The following is a 19,004-nucleotide window of genomic DNA, read 5'->3' as shown; positions in this document are numbered from 1 at the left end:
TGCTTATTTGTGAGCAGGTAGTCATTGGAAAACGCATGATGCTGGAAAATGCTGTGGAGGATGTTTGAATGTGGGCAACTCTGCCTCCAGGGGTGTTAGTAGTTTTTATGGTGATATTTAGAAATTACTGTAAACCTCTACTGTAAATATTACAGTAATCAAGGGAGCACCTTTTAAGTGTTGCTCTGTTTTTTTTATCCCCCATTAGATTGTATTACCTGTATCTATTACAAAGGAGCACAAGTAGAATAAATAACAGAACTAAAGCACAAGTGAGAAATAGATACAGTCTGAATGTAAGACAGTCAAGAGTAACACAGTCTTCAGTCTGGCATTGGATTTTTTTTAACAAATGAATACATTTGCATAATATTTTTCTTTTGCAGGGAGCAAACCGACTTGAAGTTACTCATTTGCACTATCCATCGTGTTTGTGGTCTGGCTTGTTTGACTTTTTCGGCACTAGAAGAAAACCGGTGGGCGGATGAAGCACGGGAGAGTTGTTCTGAAGCCACACACCCGCCGCGACTGCCCGTCCTGAACCCACGGACGTACCCACTGATGTTTCTTTGTACATAGCTTAGCGTACACAGGCCCCCGCGTGCGCGGCCGCGTATTCTTCCTGTACGAGGGCGCTAGCGGGGCTGATCAGTGTCCGTGCCGAGGGCTTTGTCACAGCTGACCTATATTAGATGAAAGCAGCTGGATCCGCGGCCTGCAGGGACAGCGAAAGGGCTGTGTTCTAATTATCTCTGCGGCTAGCTAGCGACACATCCCGCCGCGCGCGCGCACCCACACACTGGCGACGGTGCGAATCGATGGGAGCTTGTGGGAGCATCTGCCACGCTCTGCTTGACGAGCAACAGCGACAGATCCTGTGCAGGGTCGTCCAGCATGCAACGCCTCACGTCGCACAACGCATATCAGAACCCTTGTGATCCTATGTCACAGCTCTACACAGTAAAATCTAATTTACAGATGGTAAAGGCAAATCGTCTTTTATTATGCCATGGAGGTCAAACACCCGCTGGGAGATTAGAATGACAGAGAGAAAAAAAGCCCGGGATAGCTAATGCTAGCAGCTAATAGTTATCGCTGAACTAATGCTAAGTCCTAATGGACGGGTAATAAACTGTGTGGAACCCCGTGGCATCCTCCACTGCATCTACATCCAATGAATGAATGCACACTGCTATCTTTTTTTTTTTCTTATTCCATCACCTACTTTAAACACGTGTGCCCACATCAAGTGACTCACTCCCTGTAATTTGCGTACGCCTCAGCGGGTGAGCTTTTCTCTACTCGTACGTCTAAGTGATTTCACACATTCCGCTACCTTTAGGAGGTAATTGGTCACAGCACACACCCAATTAAGCCGTTAGCCGCTCCGTCACTCGTACTTTTAAACCTTTACTCGCATCATCACTAATGTCCCCTCCACTGTTTTTTCTTTTATCATATTCTCCCTCCGTCCCTCCGTTCGTGGCTCCGGGGCCTAGTGCTCCAAGCAGGGGAGCTTTTTGTTTTGGGACCAACAGGCACAGCCGCACATTTTCCACCACATTGCATCTCCAGGCACCGCCAGGGACCCATTTACAGGTCTGAGTTTTTTCCACAGTGAAGGGATGTACAGTAGAGAAATTGAATGATGTACTTCATATAAGGTATAGGAGGGTTTGCAGAAACTCGCTCAAGTTCTTTTTCTGCAGTTTGACTTCTCTGATGTTTTTCTTGTTTTGTTTGTCTCTTCCTTTCCACAGACTGATTGACAGTGATTTATTCAGACAGTCATTTCTACCCAAAGACATGGAGCACCATTTCCTGATGAGACTCTGGTAGGTTCGCACGCACACATGCAAGTACACTCCCTGCTGGAATCTGCCACCTATACCCTCACATATAAACCCCACTTCTGTCTTGAGCGTCCTTGAAATCCATCCTCTGGAGTTCCCTGTGGAACCTCTCAAGGATTAACCCACGTCAGTGAAGCAGCTCTAAGAAAGTGGGGATCAGAAGCCGCCACTAACTCTGTTCTCTCTCCACGGCCTCCAGTGTTTGATCTCACATGTGAAGCTGCATCGATTGAGTTACTGCTCTGTAGATGTTGTTCTTTTGAAGCTTCATTCGGTCCTTCATTCATTCGACAGTTGGAGCGGTGCGGTTCCCGCGTGTCGGTTTGGCAAGGCATCGCTTTCAGGGGTCACAGAGCACAGTTGTTTAGTGGGGAATGCGGACGCTGATGGGACAGAGATTTGAAAAATGACTGATGAAGAGCGATGAAGGGAGGATGGACAGATGACAGACGAGTGCTGGCAGCCACATTAGTAATGTTGTAAATTAAAAAAAAGCAGGCAGCTCCATCCGACACTGGCCTGAGGTCGCACTGCTATTCTTAGTCTCAGTCTCCTCCCTCCTTTCTCCCGAGTTTTGTGTTACCACTGTGACATCAGCACTGTTCAGCCCATCTGGTGTCTGGTAGAATCTCTCCTTCGTAACCGGCTAAAACCACTTAACTGTCTCTTTCATTCAAATAACTCTCATCTGTTTGTTATTTTGTTTATAAATCCTCCATATTCAGTTATTTATCCATCAGCCCATCAGCTGATGCTGCCTTGCACCACTGTATTTTTTTGCCCCAGAGTTGGGTTTACCAAACACAACCGAGCTCTGACGATTCGTCTTAATTAGAGCCAGAGATAGTGCCACTTAAAGACTAAGTGCTCTTTGTGTGTGCATATGCATTTAGGGTGAGACAGGTTGTGATGTTCTGTTCAAGTTAAATCACGAGTGCCTGAAAATGCTGCTGCGAGAACTGGAAAAGGAAAACATTTGACAAGATAAGGAAGACAAATGGAAACCTTTTTCTTTCAGTATGATTGTATGCTCAGCCCCCTGCTGGGAGACTTAAGTTTTATTCCGTTGGTTACTTTCATCAGAGTAGCTTTTAAAAATAAACAGCTGCGATAAGGGATTGCGACATGATTAATGGGCAAAGAAAAGGTCACATTCACAAATTTGCATTCATTTATTGGATTTGTCTCAAGTGTTTTTTTATTACAACTTTCCGTTTGAGAATACATTTATTTAAATGAAATAATTCGAGCTGGGTGTGAAGTCGTGCTTTTCTGACACATACATCTGTGACAGCACATTATTGCCTGCACAGCTCCTGACTACAGACCCATTCAGACCGGATTAACAATGACTGGGGACACGAAGGATAACACTCACTGCTCTGCTCAGTTATTTATTGTTCTGGAAAGCATTCAACTGCCAGGAAATTACAGGATCCAGTCTGTAATAGACAAAAGCCAAAAGACCAAACGAAAAGCTGGCATAAAGGAGGAGACGAAGGAGAGTGGAAGGGAATACATGCGACAGATAGTGAATTAAATTATACTTGAGTCAAATCTTTACACCAAAACATATTAGGAACCAGGGAGATTAGAACGCATCACTAACTTCTTCATTTTGTTTTGTCCCATTTTTTATATGACCAAAATTGACCTTTTCATGTTTTCTTGGTTAGATTGCATGCAGGGACCGCTATAAACTAATTGTGTATGTGAAAAAATGTGTAGCAGCACGTATCTGGAACTGGAGAAAGTCGACAAAGCAGTTCTTGTGTTTTATAAAACAGACACACTAGGAAAAACAAGGAGATTGCTCCGAGGCAGGATTTGACTTGGATGTAAACAAGGTCCAGTGGATTTCATTCTCTTGTAGCAAACTTAACATGCTGAAAAGTCTCTGGTGTTTTAAAACTACTCGCAACACTGCCTGAAAATGTTTTTTAAATTTGCTGAAATCCAGTTTGGCACTGATGGAAATAGATGGAAGAAGCTGTGCCTGTGGTGAGAGCTACTGTATGTTTTATGAATGTAGGTGCATCGTGCTTCCTAACTGTATTGTATGTAGGCGATATAAGAGCAGATGTTCTTTTCGTGTTATGTTTACTTTTTGTGGTGAGGTCAGAGTAAGTACGATGTTGCCGCTGTACCAGAGAGGTGATGAAGGCAGCCCAGTCCCTTTGTGCCTTACCTTTTCCAGGTAACACAGAAAGTGCTATCACACATGAGGCCCAAACGTTATCTGCGCCCCCAGGAGTCCTCCACAGAACAACAATGCATCTTCCCAAAGTCTTTGAGCAAAGCGAGCCGCTGCAATTTGTATTTAGCATAGATGAGTCGCTTCCTGACATTTTTCCCTTCACCCAAGCGAGATGTCTGGAGTCTGCCACACGTGTGTGCCTTTACTTACAGGTTTGCATGTGCATATGGCTTTGTGGCTCTGTGCCAGCTCTTCCTGCTGTCAGCATGTGGCTTCAGAGACAGAACAACTTCAAACAGCAGCTTTCCGCCGCACTGAAGGACGGCATCTCATTAGGGAACACGCTAGGATTTGTAGTTTACGCTGTGTAGCTGTAGGAATCTGACACATACAGTGGAAACATTTAAAGAACCAAAAAGATCTGTGATGCTTCCGAAGGAAGTAGAACTAAACCGTAACTAACTTAAGAAATTATTCATCCAGCAAATACAAGCCTTTTCAAAGTTTGTTACCAACTAGAAAGGTTAAAATCATTATTTATCCTAATTATTACATGATTTTGTGGAAGGCAGTCTCTTCAGTAATGTTAATTAATGGTGATTCTTCCGTGTGGTCTTCGGCCGAGGACTGCAGCAGAACAGGTTATCAATGATTATCTGCAGTGCAGCTTATCACAGCAGATAAAAGAATTAGGCCAAGAAGTCACTTCCTCGTATCAACAACTTAATGTCCGAATATTATTCAATTTGTATTCTTATATTATATTGTTCTCACTGGTACAAAATAAACTTTATGTTCGTTGTTATTCCAGCAGCAGTCTGCATTTTCTTTCTGATAAAAATAGTAATTTACTCGGGCACTTCATCTCTGGGCTGCGTGAGAAAGGGCCAGTCTATCACTGTCAAAACCTCTAACTACTGTTTTGTATTATTGACAGGAAAATGGTCACAATAAAAAAAGCGCTTACAGAAGTGCACGTAATAAATTTGTTTTCTGACTGTGCCATGGGGCTGCTGTACACCTTTTAAAGCCCGCGTTGTTGTCAAGTTCAGAGAAACAGCTAAGACTTGGAATCAGCAAGTGGCTGCAATTATAGTCGAGAAAGGCTGCAGAAAATGTTCAAAGAACTGTCCTCAGAAATCAGGAGGGCCCTGTCAGTCGAGGACATTTTATTCACTCTGAATCTCTGTCTATCGTTCCCTTGCTCTCGGATTTTCCCGGTGTCACTCACAAGCGCTTCCTCTTTCTCCTTCCAGATGATCTATGGATCTTTTATCAGCGCTGAAAGCAGGTCTCATCTGTTCTGAGCTCCTCAGGTTTTCATACCATGAACAATAAAAGCACCAGTGGAGGCAAAGGGGATGCATCTATGTCCGCGTGTCAGAATAGGAGAGAAGAGGGGAAAAATGGAGATGGATGTAGTGGAGGCAGGCAGTGACTGTCCTGCCTTTCATATGATTTAATCAAACCCATCCATCACATTTGGATAATTGGACAGCAGCATGTATCGCATGACCAAAGTCCACCGGGTAGAACACACACACGCACAGGCACACTCACACTCACAGCAGCAGTAGAGTAAAGAGTCCCGGCACAGTCTGAGCTTCTACGCTGTCACAGGCTGAGCATACACTCAGGACTATCACTGTAAAAACACCTTGGCCCAACATTCAGACATAATCAGTCAGGGACAGACGACTGGGAGCGTTTAGAGCCAGTCGGCCTACGTTGGGTTCTGTCAGTGGGGCTTTACAGTGTTTGATTGCCGCATAAGTGTGTAGAATTAGTGCTGGCAAACACAGAGCGCTGCGCAAAGCTCACTAGTGACCGTAGCACAGGGCCTGTGTGCAGGAAATACCAACAATATTACCTTCAATGTCAAGCGAAAACGACCAGGTGATGTAGTCTGTGGTAGCAGCATAGTCAGTATTTTTACTTGACCTATGTATCACATGGATGTGTAACATTAGTCGTGACTCATGATGACAAACCGACAGATAATTATTACCAGATGCTACACTTCCCTTTGCTGCACCAGGCTTTTGGCTGTGGGTGCGTTCATTGTGCTGTTTTTGTTTGGTTAGCTTTCATTGCTTTAGCAGGCAGCTGTCTTCAGCAAACAATCCTATAAACCCACTCCCCGCCACCTGCCAAGCGCCAAACGACAAGTGAGGGCTGAAGCATTTAACTGCATACATTTCTCAGGATATGAGTAATGGTCCAAGTGGACTTTTATCCCATTTCACCCTACTTAATCAATAGCATCTATTATAATTGCTCAAATCACAGCCACTAATTAGAGAAGGTTGTCCAGCAAGTACTTGCCATGATGGAAAGGTCTATTATTATCAGCCAGTTAAACTGTAATGGACCTAAGAACGATCCTGGTGAGACACCTGAAAAGATATTAGCTTCTTCAGAATTCAAGCAGGCAACACTCAACCTTTATTCTTTTATTTGCATGTTTACGGTACACGACAACATCATACTCAAAATGTTTCTATAGAGTATAGAGTTGAGTAGCTGATACAATTGAATTGATTGTTGCAGTAAACTCTCTACTAGTTGTACTCTTACCTCCAAAATCTGCCTGGTACAAATCCTGCATATTAATGTGTGAATCATAATTGTTCAGTTGTGTTGGATCCAGGCTCTTATTTTTAAGTAATGGTGTAATAAGCGCCCACTTTAGGGACTTAGGAACGATCCATTCATGAACAAGACGGGGAAGAAGGGTTTAAACAGTGTGGTGGGGATGGAGTTAGGGGAGCAGGCAGAAAACAATGCAGGATCGCGCTTGATCGCTACTCTCAGCTTTATTGAAAGAAAGCAGTGGTATTTTGTTCAGGCTAACATAATTAGAGTATATAAGGGTTTAGTGTGTGTGTGTGTGTTTGTGTGTGTGTGTGTGTGTGTGTGTGTGTGCGTGCGTGCGTGTGTGCGTGTGTGTGTGTGATATACTGTAGCTGGAATTTTTGATATGAAGATATATAGTTCTATATGACGACCTGTCCAGGGTGTACTCCACCTCTCGCCCAAAGATGGATGGATGGATGGATGGATGGATGGATGGATGGATGGATGGATGGATGGATGGATGGATGGATGGATGGACGGACGGATGGACGGATGGATGGATGCATGGATGCATGGATGGATGCATGGATGCATGGATGGTTCACTGATGACTAGAGCTGCAGCAAACTAATCAACTTGTTGAATAAACAGAACCAGCAGTAGCTTTCCACCTCATGTGTGTTTGGCTGCCATAACCATTGTTGTACTTGGCCTCACTGCTACTGTCATCACTATGTGATCACTCGTGATGAATCGACACCTTTTAGCCACTGTCTGTAGCATGTTAGCATCTTCAGTGTGGCCATAGTACAGGTGTGGGGAACTGGTTGTTTGACAGTGTCCATGGAAACTTCCTTTAAATGAGCATATCTAGAAACGTCATGAAAGGTGGCATCTCCGTGTGAAGCGCTGTACATCTTACGAGTTTTCGATATGAAACTGTTTTACGAACGCGCGGCTCAGCGTCCGTTTATCCTGTCCGCATAAAAATGTCTCTTTGCAGTGACGCTTAAATGTCCGTCAGGCAAACTGCAATAAAACGCTCCCGACGTGTTTCTTGGCTCCAGCAGTTCCCTTGCTGTCGTGTTTTCTGACAACTCAACATTGAAGACCGAGCCCCTGTGGTTTTCTATTATCTCCTAATATTGCAACAATGATTATCTGTCTCGGCTCCAAGTGCTATAAAAGCACATAGTGCCTTTATCCAGACTACACTTGTAAAAACGAATGAGAAAAAAAACCTTTGGATGCCCTCTATGAATGAGTCATTCTATATAAAAAAGACAGTTATTAATTTTGCAAATTACATGCAATTACAGATTAGCAGTAATCCTGCTAAGATGCTATTTCTTTTATTGTACTGGCTCATAATCAGCCAACAATGCTGCTCTGACGATGGAAGCAATCCTGTTTTAATGGGAAGTTTGCGTTTACGTTGATTTGATGAGGGGGCGTTTATTGGGTTTATAGGTTCTCAGGATTTTTAAACAATATGGACTAATGAATGTGTGCACACACTAATGGGTGAGCATACACTTGAGCAGGAGCAGCAGTGTCTCTGTCTGAAATGTTCTTTCTTTTTCCATTTGTCACACCTTCACATTTCATGCGATTAAGGGCGAGTCTAGGGTTGAGCTTTTCAAATTAAGGTGCGACATTTTCTTTTTTTCTTTTCTTCTTTTCCATTTGTCTTTCAGCGTCATTGCTACTGTAACGACTCTTTTTTATCTGCAACACTAGACAAAAAAATCTGGCTATGAAAATCACTTCCTCATTTGTCTTCATCACCTTATGTGTGCAGTCGCAATCTCTCTCGCCGCATTTCATTTTCAGTTTTGGGACTGAGTTGTCGTTGCAGGTAGTGCGTTGCCAAGTAAACCTTCGATCGGATCAGATTTGCAGCAGAGAGCGGCTGGTAAAGTGAGGACAGTGCATTTCTGACTGTAAGATTCAACAGATTTAAGACTTGTATGTGTCTGAGTGTTTTTCACACATGGATGACTGTGTTTTTTTGGTGTGTGTGTGTGTGTGTGTGTGTGTGTGTGTGTGTGTGTGTGTGTGTGTGTGTGTGTGTGTGTGTGTGTTTTGTATCGGGGGGGAAATAAAGGCTGGTGGAAATTCAAGTCACTGCAGCATTTATGTTCACACAGTGACCTGCTCTGCCAGTCACAGCCCAAACAACACACACACACACACACACACACACACACACACACACACACACGTTTGCAAGCATGTTTATTCATAGGTCTCCTTGAAATCTATGAAGATGTAAATGCAGTCTGACATCACTGTTGCTGGAACATGAGATGAAGTTTAAAGCTTTGCAAGGTGTGAATTGCTCCAGTAGTCAATGTGAATGTGGGTGTTCTGAACATCTGGAGTAAACACCTAGCTCCTGTTTATTCTGATGAGCTGAAAGTAATTTAAGATACACAGCATTTACTTTATCATTGTATTGTGTTAACACATGATTCCACTTTACTGTGAGTGTTTGGACACAGCAGCATTGATCCTGTATTAGTGTCATTCATTCACTGATGAGGAGATAAGGTGATTACTGACAGGAGATGTGGGTGAGGCCTAACGTGTAAAGCCACACGTTATAAAGTAGGTTAAAAATGGCATGTGCAGATCTGGTTACCATGGTGAAGCCAGCATATATATATATATATATATATATATATATATATATATATATATATATATATATATATATATATATATATATATATATATATATATATATATATATTGGAAAGGCATATGGGAAAAGGGAGGCATCACACAACAGTGATGCACAGTGGCTGGTGGATCTGAGGGAAGACCACAGCAACCTCCCTGAACAAAATCCAGTGACTATCACAGTGGCAGACATCCAACATAGAGTCTCAGGTATGAAAAACTGGACAGCACCTGGCCCTGACATGATCCACACCTACTGGCTAAAGAAGCTCACTGCAATCCACGAGCGCCTGGCAGCACAAATGAACCAGCTGCTAAGGGATGGGACTCACCCTGAATGGCTAACCGAAGGGCGAACGATCCTGATAATGAAGGATCCCTCAAAGGGTACAGTCCCATCCAACTACCCGCCAATAACCTGTCTCTCCACAACATGGAAGCTCATGTCAGGCATCATCGCAGCTAAGATAAGTGGGCACATGAGTCAATACATGAGCGAAGCACAGAAGGGCATTGGTAAGGATACCAGAGGAGCCAAACACCAACTCCTGGTAGACAGAACAGTCGCCCAAGACTGCAGAATGCGACACACCAACCTGTGCACAGCCTGGATCGACTACAAGAAAGCCTATGACTCAATGCCACACACATGGATCACTGAATGCTTGGAGCTGTACAACATCAACAGAACTCTAAGGGCCTTCATTGCAAACTCGATGAGGTTGTGGAGAACCACCCTTGAAGCCAATGGGAAGCCACTTGCCCAAGTATCCATCAAATGTGGCATATACCAAGGAGATGCACTGTCCCCACTGCTGTTCTGCATAGGTCTGAACCCCCTCAGCCAAATAATAAACAAGACTGGCTATGGATACCGACTCCGGAACGGGGCCACCATAAGTCACCTCCTCTACATGGATGACATCAAGCTGTACGCCAAGAGTGAGCGAGACATCGACTCGCTGATCCACACCACCAGGATCTACAGCTCGGACATCGGGATGTCATTCGGACTCGAGAAATGTGGGAGGATGGTGACAAAGAGAGGCAAGGTAATCCACACAGAAGGGGTCTCACTCCCAGAAGGAACAATAGCAGACATTGAGGACAATTACAAGTACCTTGGAATACCACAGGCAAACGGCAACCTTGAACAGGCAACAAGGAATGCGGCAACAGCCAAATACCTCCAACGAGTAAGGCAAGTCCTAAGAAGCCAGCTCAATGGCAAGAACAAATCCCGGGCAATAAACAGCTACGCTCTGCCAGTGATCAGATACCCTGCGGGAATAATAAGGTGGCCAAAGGAAGAGATACAGACCACAGATGTTAAGACACGAAAGCTCCTCACCATGCATGGAGGGTTCCACCCCAAATCCAGCACCCTGAGACTAAACGCTAGCCGCAAGGAAGGAGGCCGAGGACTAGTGAGCGTGAGAGCCACTATCCAGGATGAAACATCCAAGATCCATAAGTACATCAAGGATAAGGCCCCGACAGATGACGTGCTGAGTGAATGTCTCAGGCAGTGGAGAACAGAGGATGAGATGCTGGAAGAGGGACCATCATGGGAGGACAAGCCCTTGCACGGGATGTACCACCGGAACATAACTGAAGTGGCTGATCTCAACAAATCCTACCAATGGCTTGAAAGGGCTGGGCTGAAGGACAGCACAGAGGCACTCATCCTGGCTGCACAGGAGCAGGCCCTGAGCACCAGAGCCATAGAGGCCCAGATCTACCACACCAGACAAGACCCAAGGTGTAGACTGTGCAAAGAGGCCCCAGAGACGATCCAGCACATAACTGCAGGGTGTAAGATGCTGGCAGGCAAAGCATACATGGAACGCCATAACCAAGTGGCTGGCATAGTATACAGGAACATCTGCGCGGAGTATGGACTGGAAACCCCAAGGTCAAAGTGGGAAACACCTCCCAAAGTGGTAGAGAACGAGCGAGCCAAGATCCTGTGGGACTTCCAGATCCAGACTGACAGAATGGTAATGGCGAACCAACCAGACATTGTGGTGGTGGATAAAGAGCAGAGGAAAGCCGTAGTGGTGGATGTGGCAATACGAAGCGATGGCAACATCAGGAAAAAGGAACATGAGAAACTAGAGAAATACCAAGGGCTCAGAGAAGAACTGGAGAAGGCTTGGAAGGTGAAGGCCACAGTGGTGCCTGTGGTGATCGGAGCACTAGGGGCTGTGACCCCCAAACTGGAGGAGTGGCTACGACAGATCCCTGGAATAACATCCGAAATCTCAGTCCAGAAAAGTGCAGTCCTAGGAACAGCAAGGATACTGCGCAGAACCCTCAAGCTCCCTGGCCTCTGGTAGAGGACCCGAGCTTGGAAAGTGGATGAGACCACCCGCGGAGGGTGAGAATAGAGTGTGTATATATATATATATATATATATATATATATATATATGAGGAAGGCTGTCGAATGAATGCAGAGGGGAGCTCGTGGTTGCTGCCTTCAGCGCGTCGCATATATGAATGTATTAAGCGCAGAGGCCAAGTGGAAGAGACAGTCATATGCTGCTGGTTTTTGGATGGATTTATAGGTGGATGTCATGATTCATTTTGATTCGTGATTCATTTAGTTTGAGCTGTTAGCAGCTAATTGTTTTCATGTTAGAGTTGTTGCATTCCACATAATGACTGACTCTCGTCGTGTCTTAAAGGCACAGTCCACAGAAGTTCATGCATTCATTCATCCTTTCAGTTCAGGACTTCACATCGACAACAGTAGGTCATGGAGGGAGCTTGAATATATCAAACCCTTGATTCATTCTCCGTCTCTAAATGACCTTTTTCGGTGTATAGTGGTTAATTGTAGGCTTCTTATACGAGAAATGAATGAAAGCAACACGGGTGGAGAAAGAGATGGACAGGACATATGACAGAGTCAGAGGCAATGCCTCAGTGAGCAGCCTGCCGCTCGCTGACACTCCACTTCTCCCTCTCGTATTTTACATTCCATCCCTTTGTACCACCACCACCGCACTCCAGTCGTCTGTATGCCGGCGCTCGCGCCATCCTCTGTTTTTATCTCCGCTCCCCTGACTGTGCCCTGACACTCCAAAGCTCTGCTCCCCTCATTAACTCTCTCTCACGGGGCTGCCAATGACAATAATTGGTTTGAAAACAGGAGACAATGAGATACACGGATTATCCCGCCTCACATCCGCCACCGGCCCCGCCATTACCCCACACCCACCTCACAATGACTTTGCTTCTCTTCCCACTACTTCCTGTCTGTCACTTCTGTCGACAGCAACTCAGATTTGTTGTTATTTCAAGTTCTTTGGCTGATGATTAATTGCTAGTTTCCTTTATTAGCCTCTCTTCATCTTTACAAAATTATCATCTAACCCTAACCCTCATTTTGTCTCAGAGACCTTAATTCCCATAGGGATAAATCTTCTGTCCCTGTTAAGAGTGGAAGTGACATTGCTGCCGCACACACAGGATGAGAAACCTGTGAAACGATAATGACGTCTGATTAAACGCTGTGACTAATGCGACGCCATCTTCCCGAGGAATCCACGAACCTGTGACAAAATGACGGAGGGAAAAGTGGAACAGAGGGAGGGTGAAGACGCAGAGAGATGGGGATTGAGACGAAAAAAAAAAAGTGAACTTGAGAAGAGAAAATAAGGGAGAGAATAAAAAAAAACGCGCCCGAAAGGTACGCGTTACCCGAGTTCACCTCAGAGAGTGGCAGAGAAATGTCACGGCTTGTCGTTCCACTCGGTCCCGCTGCTCCACGCTTACAGCCAACCCACCCCCCCCGTCACTCTATCTCTGCATCACCTTCTCCCCCATCTGTTTTCTCCTTGCCTCCGTTTGTCCTGAAGTCACTCTGTGCACCGCTCTGGCCGACCCCCTCCCTCTCGGGTTTCGCCACTAACTGCTTTAGTGCAAACGATAATGGCTTGTAATTCAGTCCGTGCTCCTCTCTGCTGGGGTGGAGACCCACCCGTGGACATGCAGAGAGGAGTCATCGGCGTGTGTGTGTGTGTGTGTGTGTGTGTGTGTGCTGTATAGCTGTATTGGGATGGAGTGACATGTTATATAACAGCATGTCAAAATTAAGCCATGCAGAAATACTGAATGCACGCAGTAACGAGGAAGCGGCACCCCCTCAGCCCCTTTTTCCTACTCTGACTCTATAATGCAAGGCTCCAACACTCAACCTCCCCAAAGTCTAAATAATAGAGCGATCCCATATGTGTCATATTGTAAAAGTAGTTCACCAACTGTGGGCCCGAGGATGCTCGACCGGCCCAAGGGCGTCCCGGGGCCTCCGTGGCTGTGGGGCGCCACCGCACCGCAGGGCAACAAGCACAGTGGTGAGTGGGGTGGCCTGGATGAAGGAGCCAGCGGCGTCTCGGACTGCTGCACGCTGCCCTGTACTCACTGTCAGCCTGCTGAAGGCCCAACTGACACCGATGGCATGTGCGAGGCGTGTATGTGTGCTGATTCAACCCAGCACTGCTGCACTACTCCTGCTACTGTGCCCTCCGTGGTTACTCATACCATAGAAGTTATGTACTGTACTGTACGTCTCAAGTTTATGAAAGTTTAATATTTATATATTTGTAGCCTGCTTTTAGTCAAGATGCTTATCTTAGCTTGATGTAAGTATTTTATAGCACAGCTGCCATAAAAGATCTCTCAGCGGTAACCTACATAATGTAGTTCACCACTAGAGTTGACATGTAGATCTAGTGATTTTATTAGAGAACGCTTACTTACTAACAGCCTTACTATAGTAGACTGGTGTGAAAGCTAAGGAACAAATGTCCACGGGGGCCAATTTGAGCCACACGGGCTATTTCTGGACTTCAATCATCACACTTCAACCTGCGGATGTCAGGCCGTCTGTCCCTCGGCTTAATCTAAATGACTCTCAGACAGAATAGGTGCTCTCGCGGCGATGCGGAATGTAGAATCCTTTGTCTGATGACGTTCACCTGAGCCTGCTGGTAACAGGACTGTGTCAGGTTTTATGTCTGGCTCAAGTAAAGTCAGCCACTGTTCCCTGGGCTTGTTATGAAATAGTAAGAAATACTCACATCCACTTTTGTGCGAAGAGTTATATGAGCAGATCAATAGTTTTCTCTCTCTCTCTCTCTTTCTATTTCTCTCTCTTTTGCTCTCTCTCTCTCTCGTGTTGAACACTTAAATTTACATACACTTTTCAGGCTGCTCTCCTGTTAATTGCTTGAACACAGACCGACTCTCAGCATAAACGTTAGCAACTCACACGGACAGTAATCCAGTAATCACACCGGAGGAAGGAGCAGATCTTTGAAGGCACCTTGGAAGCGCACAGCAGCATGACCGTTTTCACAATAACCTACTGGCTCCAGCTGCTCCGCTGCACTTGTGATTTAAGCCCCCTAGTTTTTCCTCCCGACGCTTAGTGAACTTCTCAGGGTCTGACATGGGCGCGCCGCCCCGTCCCTCTGCTGGCGACTCGCCGATGTGCCCGGCGATTCAATTTCACAGCTCCGTCTCGGAGGAGAGCCGGCCGGACGTGCGTGAGGAGACGGGACAGTAATTGAAAGGCAGCGGAGCTCATCCCGCGTCGCCTTGTTCCACTTTCCTCCACGCGTGTGTGTTTGCTCTCTTTAACGCTGCGTCGCGGCTGCGGCGACGGTCCGTTCCCGGATGCTCCGACACAATACGGCATCAAAAACACATCGACGCGGTGTCTGCCCTTCCTTTGTCCCCAGCTTCGCAACGCAGCAATAACCTGTCACACACTTGTCCCAGAAAATGTGTTTTTGATCTCTGCCTTGCTTTGAATCAAAGCCCTATGCTTTAATCAATAATTGAATTAGCCGTGAGCCGGCAGAGATAATAATGTTAGCCACATGAAAGAACTTACGTTTGCATGAAAAGGTACAGTGTTATAGGCTAACCTAGTGATCTTTAACACAGACGTTAGGTCTTTGTTAAATATGAAGTATGAGCTAATCTGAAATCATGAAAGTCTAATCTGGTCAGAAATCATGTACAGTACCTTCACAAATGGATCATTGCACTCTGCGGTAAAAGGGATTTTAATCGAGTGTAACTAGGTCCGAATGAATGTCGTGGCGGCTATTTTGGCCACAGACGGGTGATGGGGGGAGCGAGGGAGACAGTCACAGTGCATAATTCAGAGGGGACGGGGGATTAGGAGCCATCTGTGTCCGTATCCCGGCGGCCCCCCGGCAGAATTGATCCACAACCCTTGACCTTTCCCGATTCTCGGAGTGTTTCCCGCTCCGCTTGGCTGCGCGCGGACACGTGTGGCCGTTCGTACGTCCGTGCGCTCCCAGCGTGACTCAGCCCGCCGCTCGCCAACCTTTCCGCTGGATCAGGACGTGCGGGGCCCGGATACATGCGAAGACTTGTTATTGTCTTTATTTAGCCGTCGCTCACATCAAAGGTCACCGTAGAGTTTGGGAAACACTGGTACCGAACGCATGACCTAGATACGGTATGAATCAGTTTAAAAGGATAAAAAGAAAGCCAGAGTTGCTGTGTATACGTGCAGGTGCTTAATGAGTGTGTGTGAGGGAGAGACAAGCTATCTGGGTGTGCTCTTTTAGGCTGCTGTGAACAACTGAGCAGCTTGATGGAGCTTTTTGTGTATGCCAGTCTATTTAAAGTAATGATAATGACACAGTACAGTAGATACATCTACTTATTACAGCTTGGCTTTTCAGGTGAAATCCACAGCCAGGCAGGTTTCATTTCCCACGCACGCATTGTGAAGTGTCATATTTCAGATCGGCGCCGAGCTCACTTTCAATCATTTCTCGTCGTAATGATTTTTCTCTCACAAATTTCCCCGCAGGCTTTTTTCAGGAGGCGAGGCCCGCCTGAGCGGTCGTCTGTTTAGCTGCTGGTTATTATTGAGGATCAATAGGCCGACGCTAACGATTAGCGGGGGTGCGTGGGATCAGCTGAGTGAGGGGCGTGAGACGGGTGTCGCAGACGACACGGTCCCTGTCAGTCCTTCCGTCGTTCCCCGTCGCTCCGCCGTCACTCTGTCATTGTGCCTCACTGCTCTTCTTTCGCAGCGGGTTAATTAACCTGCTTCCATTGTAGATGCGTTATTATAATGGCAACCTGGAGCCATCGGGAGGCCGCTGTCTGCGAGCAGGAAAATGTAGGCTGTGCCGTACGGAGGTAGAAATATCAGGATCGGGTTCTCGTGGTTTGAGGCAAGTCATTCAGGATCCAATCTGTCTCAGAGCTAAAAACAGACCGGGCTGATGATCTCATAGCGTATCAGCGTTACAGTCTGGAGCTCTCGACCACGAGTGGAGGAGCGTCGAGCGAGCGAAGCACGGTCATAATCGGCAGAAACTGGAATTTAAAGGGCAAATAAACATCCGCCTGTTTCAGGGTTCAGGCACAGCACAAATCATACGCTACACAATGAAATGATACACCTGGCGTTCTCCATCTATTTTATCCTTTGAAATGCAGTTCGATGTCCTCTGTGTGAAATGGGCGAAGCCTTAACATAACGCTAGTGCGTGTGAGGCTGCATGATGAGCTTGAACTAAACGCCTATCCAGGGTAGAGAGTGTGACAAAGACGGCCGGGAGCCTCGCCTCTATCAAAGCGCAGACACGCGGGCGGCGACGAGCTTCCCTCTGATCCACCAGGAGTCAAGCGAGGGGACGGGCGGTTGACAGCGCTCCTTAGATTTCATCACGTCCCTACACGCGCCTCCTTTTGCGTTTTTCCTTTGACTGAGTCACGAGAAGTTAACATTACTAAAGGGTACGATCAGCACCTTAAAGAGACGCGGAGGTCACACACACACACACACACACACACACACACACACACACACACACACGCGCGCCTCTGAACCAGCATGGGTGTGTGTGTGTGTGGCTAATGTGTTGTAGATTCCTGTCTGATTGTGATTAATTAAATGATGAGGAGTGTGCGCTGACAAGCTGCTTATTCTGATTAGAGAGATCAGCTTCCTGTGAGAGGCAGAACTAACGACGCCCGTGAACACATCTGCACCTTGTCTGCACTCTGCCGCTTTCCTCTTCTGACGCACTGTCAGCTTCACACTGCAAACAACGCCCTGCTCCACTGTAGAGACACCAGATTCTTTATGTCACAGCTGGTCACATTCAGTAACAGCAGTGGTTTGCTGATTCCCTTAAGGCTTAAACACAACACCTCCGATCTAAAAGTTACTGTATCTATGAAACAACAGACAATAAAAATGTTACCTCCGCAGGGCAACACTTCATTTAGTAACTATTCACACTTCTCAAACAGAATAAAGCACGGAATAGATTGTTGTTTAAGAAATATCACAAGTTTAAATGTTGATCTATTAGGACTCCTTGAGTATTAAGTATTTTCTTCAGTCCCAATAAAGATCTGGACCAGTAGGGATTTGGCTTTGGGGATGCTTTGACCCAGTTGTTTACCCTTTGCAAGAGCTACTTAAATTTTCATACATGTACTAGGTCATCCTTCCTGAGCAAATCCAGTTTAACTGGCTCTTGCCGTCCAGTATAAACTCATAAAAGTCAAAAAGTAAAGCTTGATTAGCAAAATATGTTTAACTAAAATGTTTGTCAAGGGAAAATGAATGATTCTTGTTTGTCTCAAATAAATTAACAGAACTTCTTTTTTTCAACCTTCTCATGTTCATTAGATCAACTAATGTTGATCTTATTCACTTGAAAATTCTTTCATTCATGCAACAAAGAAGAATGAATTCTTTGAAGGAAGTCTTTAAAGCCAAAACCATATTTTCTTTGCAGAGAAATGATCATTTATTCCTCTGCAAAAGTCCCCTGAGACACTTCAGGGGACTGACTGCCATGTGCTCACAGACTACAACTACTGTAGTGCTTCCTGTTTTTTTCTGTACCTGCCCCAGCAATGGGCTGAGTGAGGGCGGAGCTAAACGGCAAGCCATCCCTGCAACTCAGGTGATTTGTCAGCTCGCAATGCATTCTGGGTGGTGTAGGATGTGACCGTTTCCAGCCACAACACATTACTTTTGTTTCCTCTGTTTTCTCAAGACATAGACCATCAATGTTAAATGTTGTTGCAGATTTTTGCTGAAAAAATGTAAAATACAACTTATTTTTCAGCAATGTATCACTTTAACTGACCACACAATTATAGTCTTGTTAGTCAAACATATTTATATTTTGCTAATCAAGCACTTCCCTTTTTGAGTGTATGACAACATATTAGACAACAAATATAAAAGTTCCAAAGACAATTTGAAATTTGATTCTGTGTCCACATCTCTGTTGCCCAATGTAAGTTGATGGGCTTCAGTGCACTCATGATCGCTGTATGGAATAAGCAGCCAAGATAGTGAGTGATCTATCATTTTAGGAAAACAGACAGAACTACAGTTAAGTAGCTTTAACAAGATTCAGCTTAGTTATACTGAAGTGGTTTACTGATGTAGAGTGAATTACAAATAAATTTGCTATTCCAACTAAAAACAAATGCATACAATAAAGTTGAATTAGTTGAACATTTAAAAATAATTTCTTCTCTACAACTATACCTACTGTTTAAATAACGTGTTCAAGACATGCTGTGTTTCCTTGGTTGATTTAGATTCATTAAATGTGCTATGATAAAATTGTGTTCATTTACATTTCATCTTTCCCAGTCACT

The 19,004-nt window shown here is 45.3% G+C and overlaps 1 protein-coding gene across 2 annotated transcripts in view; it reads left to right on the top strand.

Moving 5' to 3' along the window:
- Nucleotides 1-19,004, top strand: part of dlgap3 (discs, large (Drosophila) homolog-associated protein 3) — an 80,498-nt gene that overhangs the window by 35,997 nt on the left and 25,497 nt on the right. For both annotated transcript variants that reach the window (XM_029167556.3, XM_029167555.3), the window contains exon 2: nucleotides 1,761-1,835. The gene's annotated coding sequence lies outside the window, so the exon portion shown is untranslated. The remainder of the gene's footprint in view (nucleotides 1-1,760; nucleotides 1,836-19,004) is intronic.

This window comes from Betta splendens, chromosome 11, assembly GCF_900634795.4.
Source record: "Betta splendens chromosome 11, fBetSpl5.4, whole genome shotgun sequence".
Classification (NCBI taxonomy): Eukaryota; Metazoa; Chordata; class Actinopteri; order Anabantiformes; family Osphronemidae; genus Betta; species Betta splendens.
This window is presented reverse-complemented; position numbering and strand designations above follow the sequence as displayed.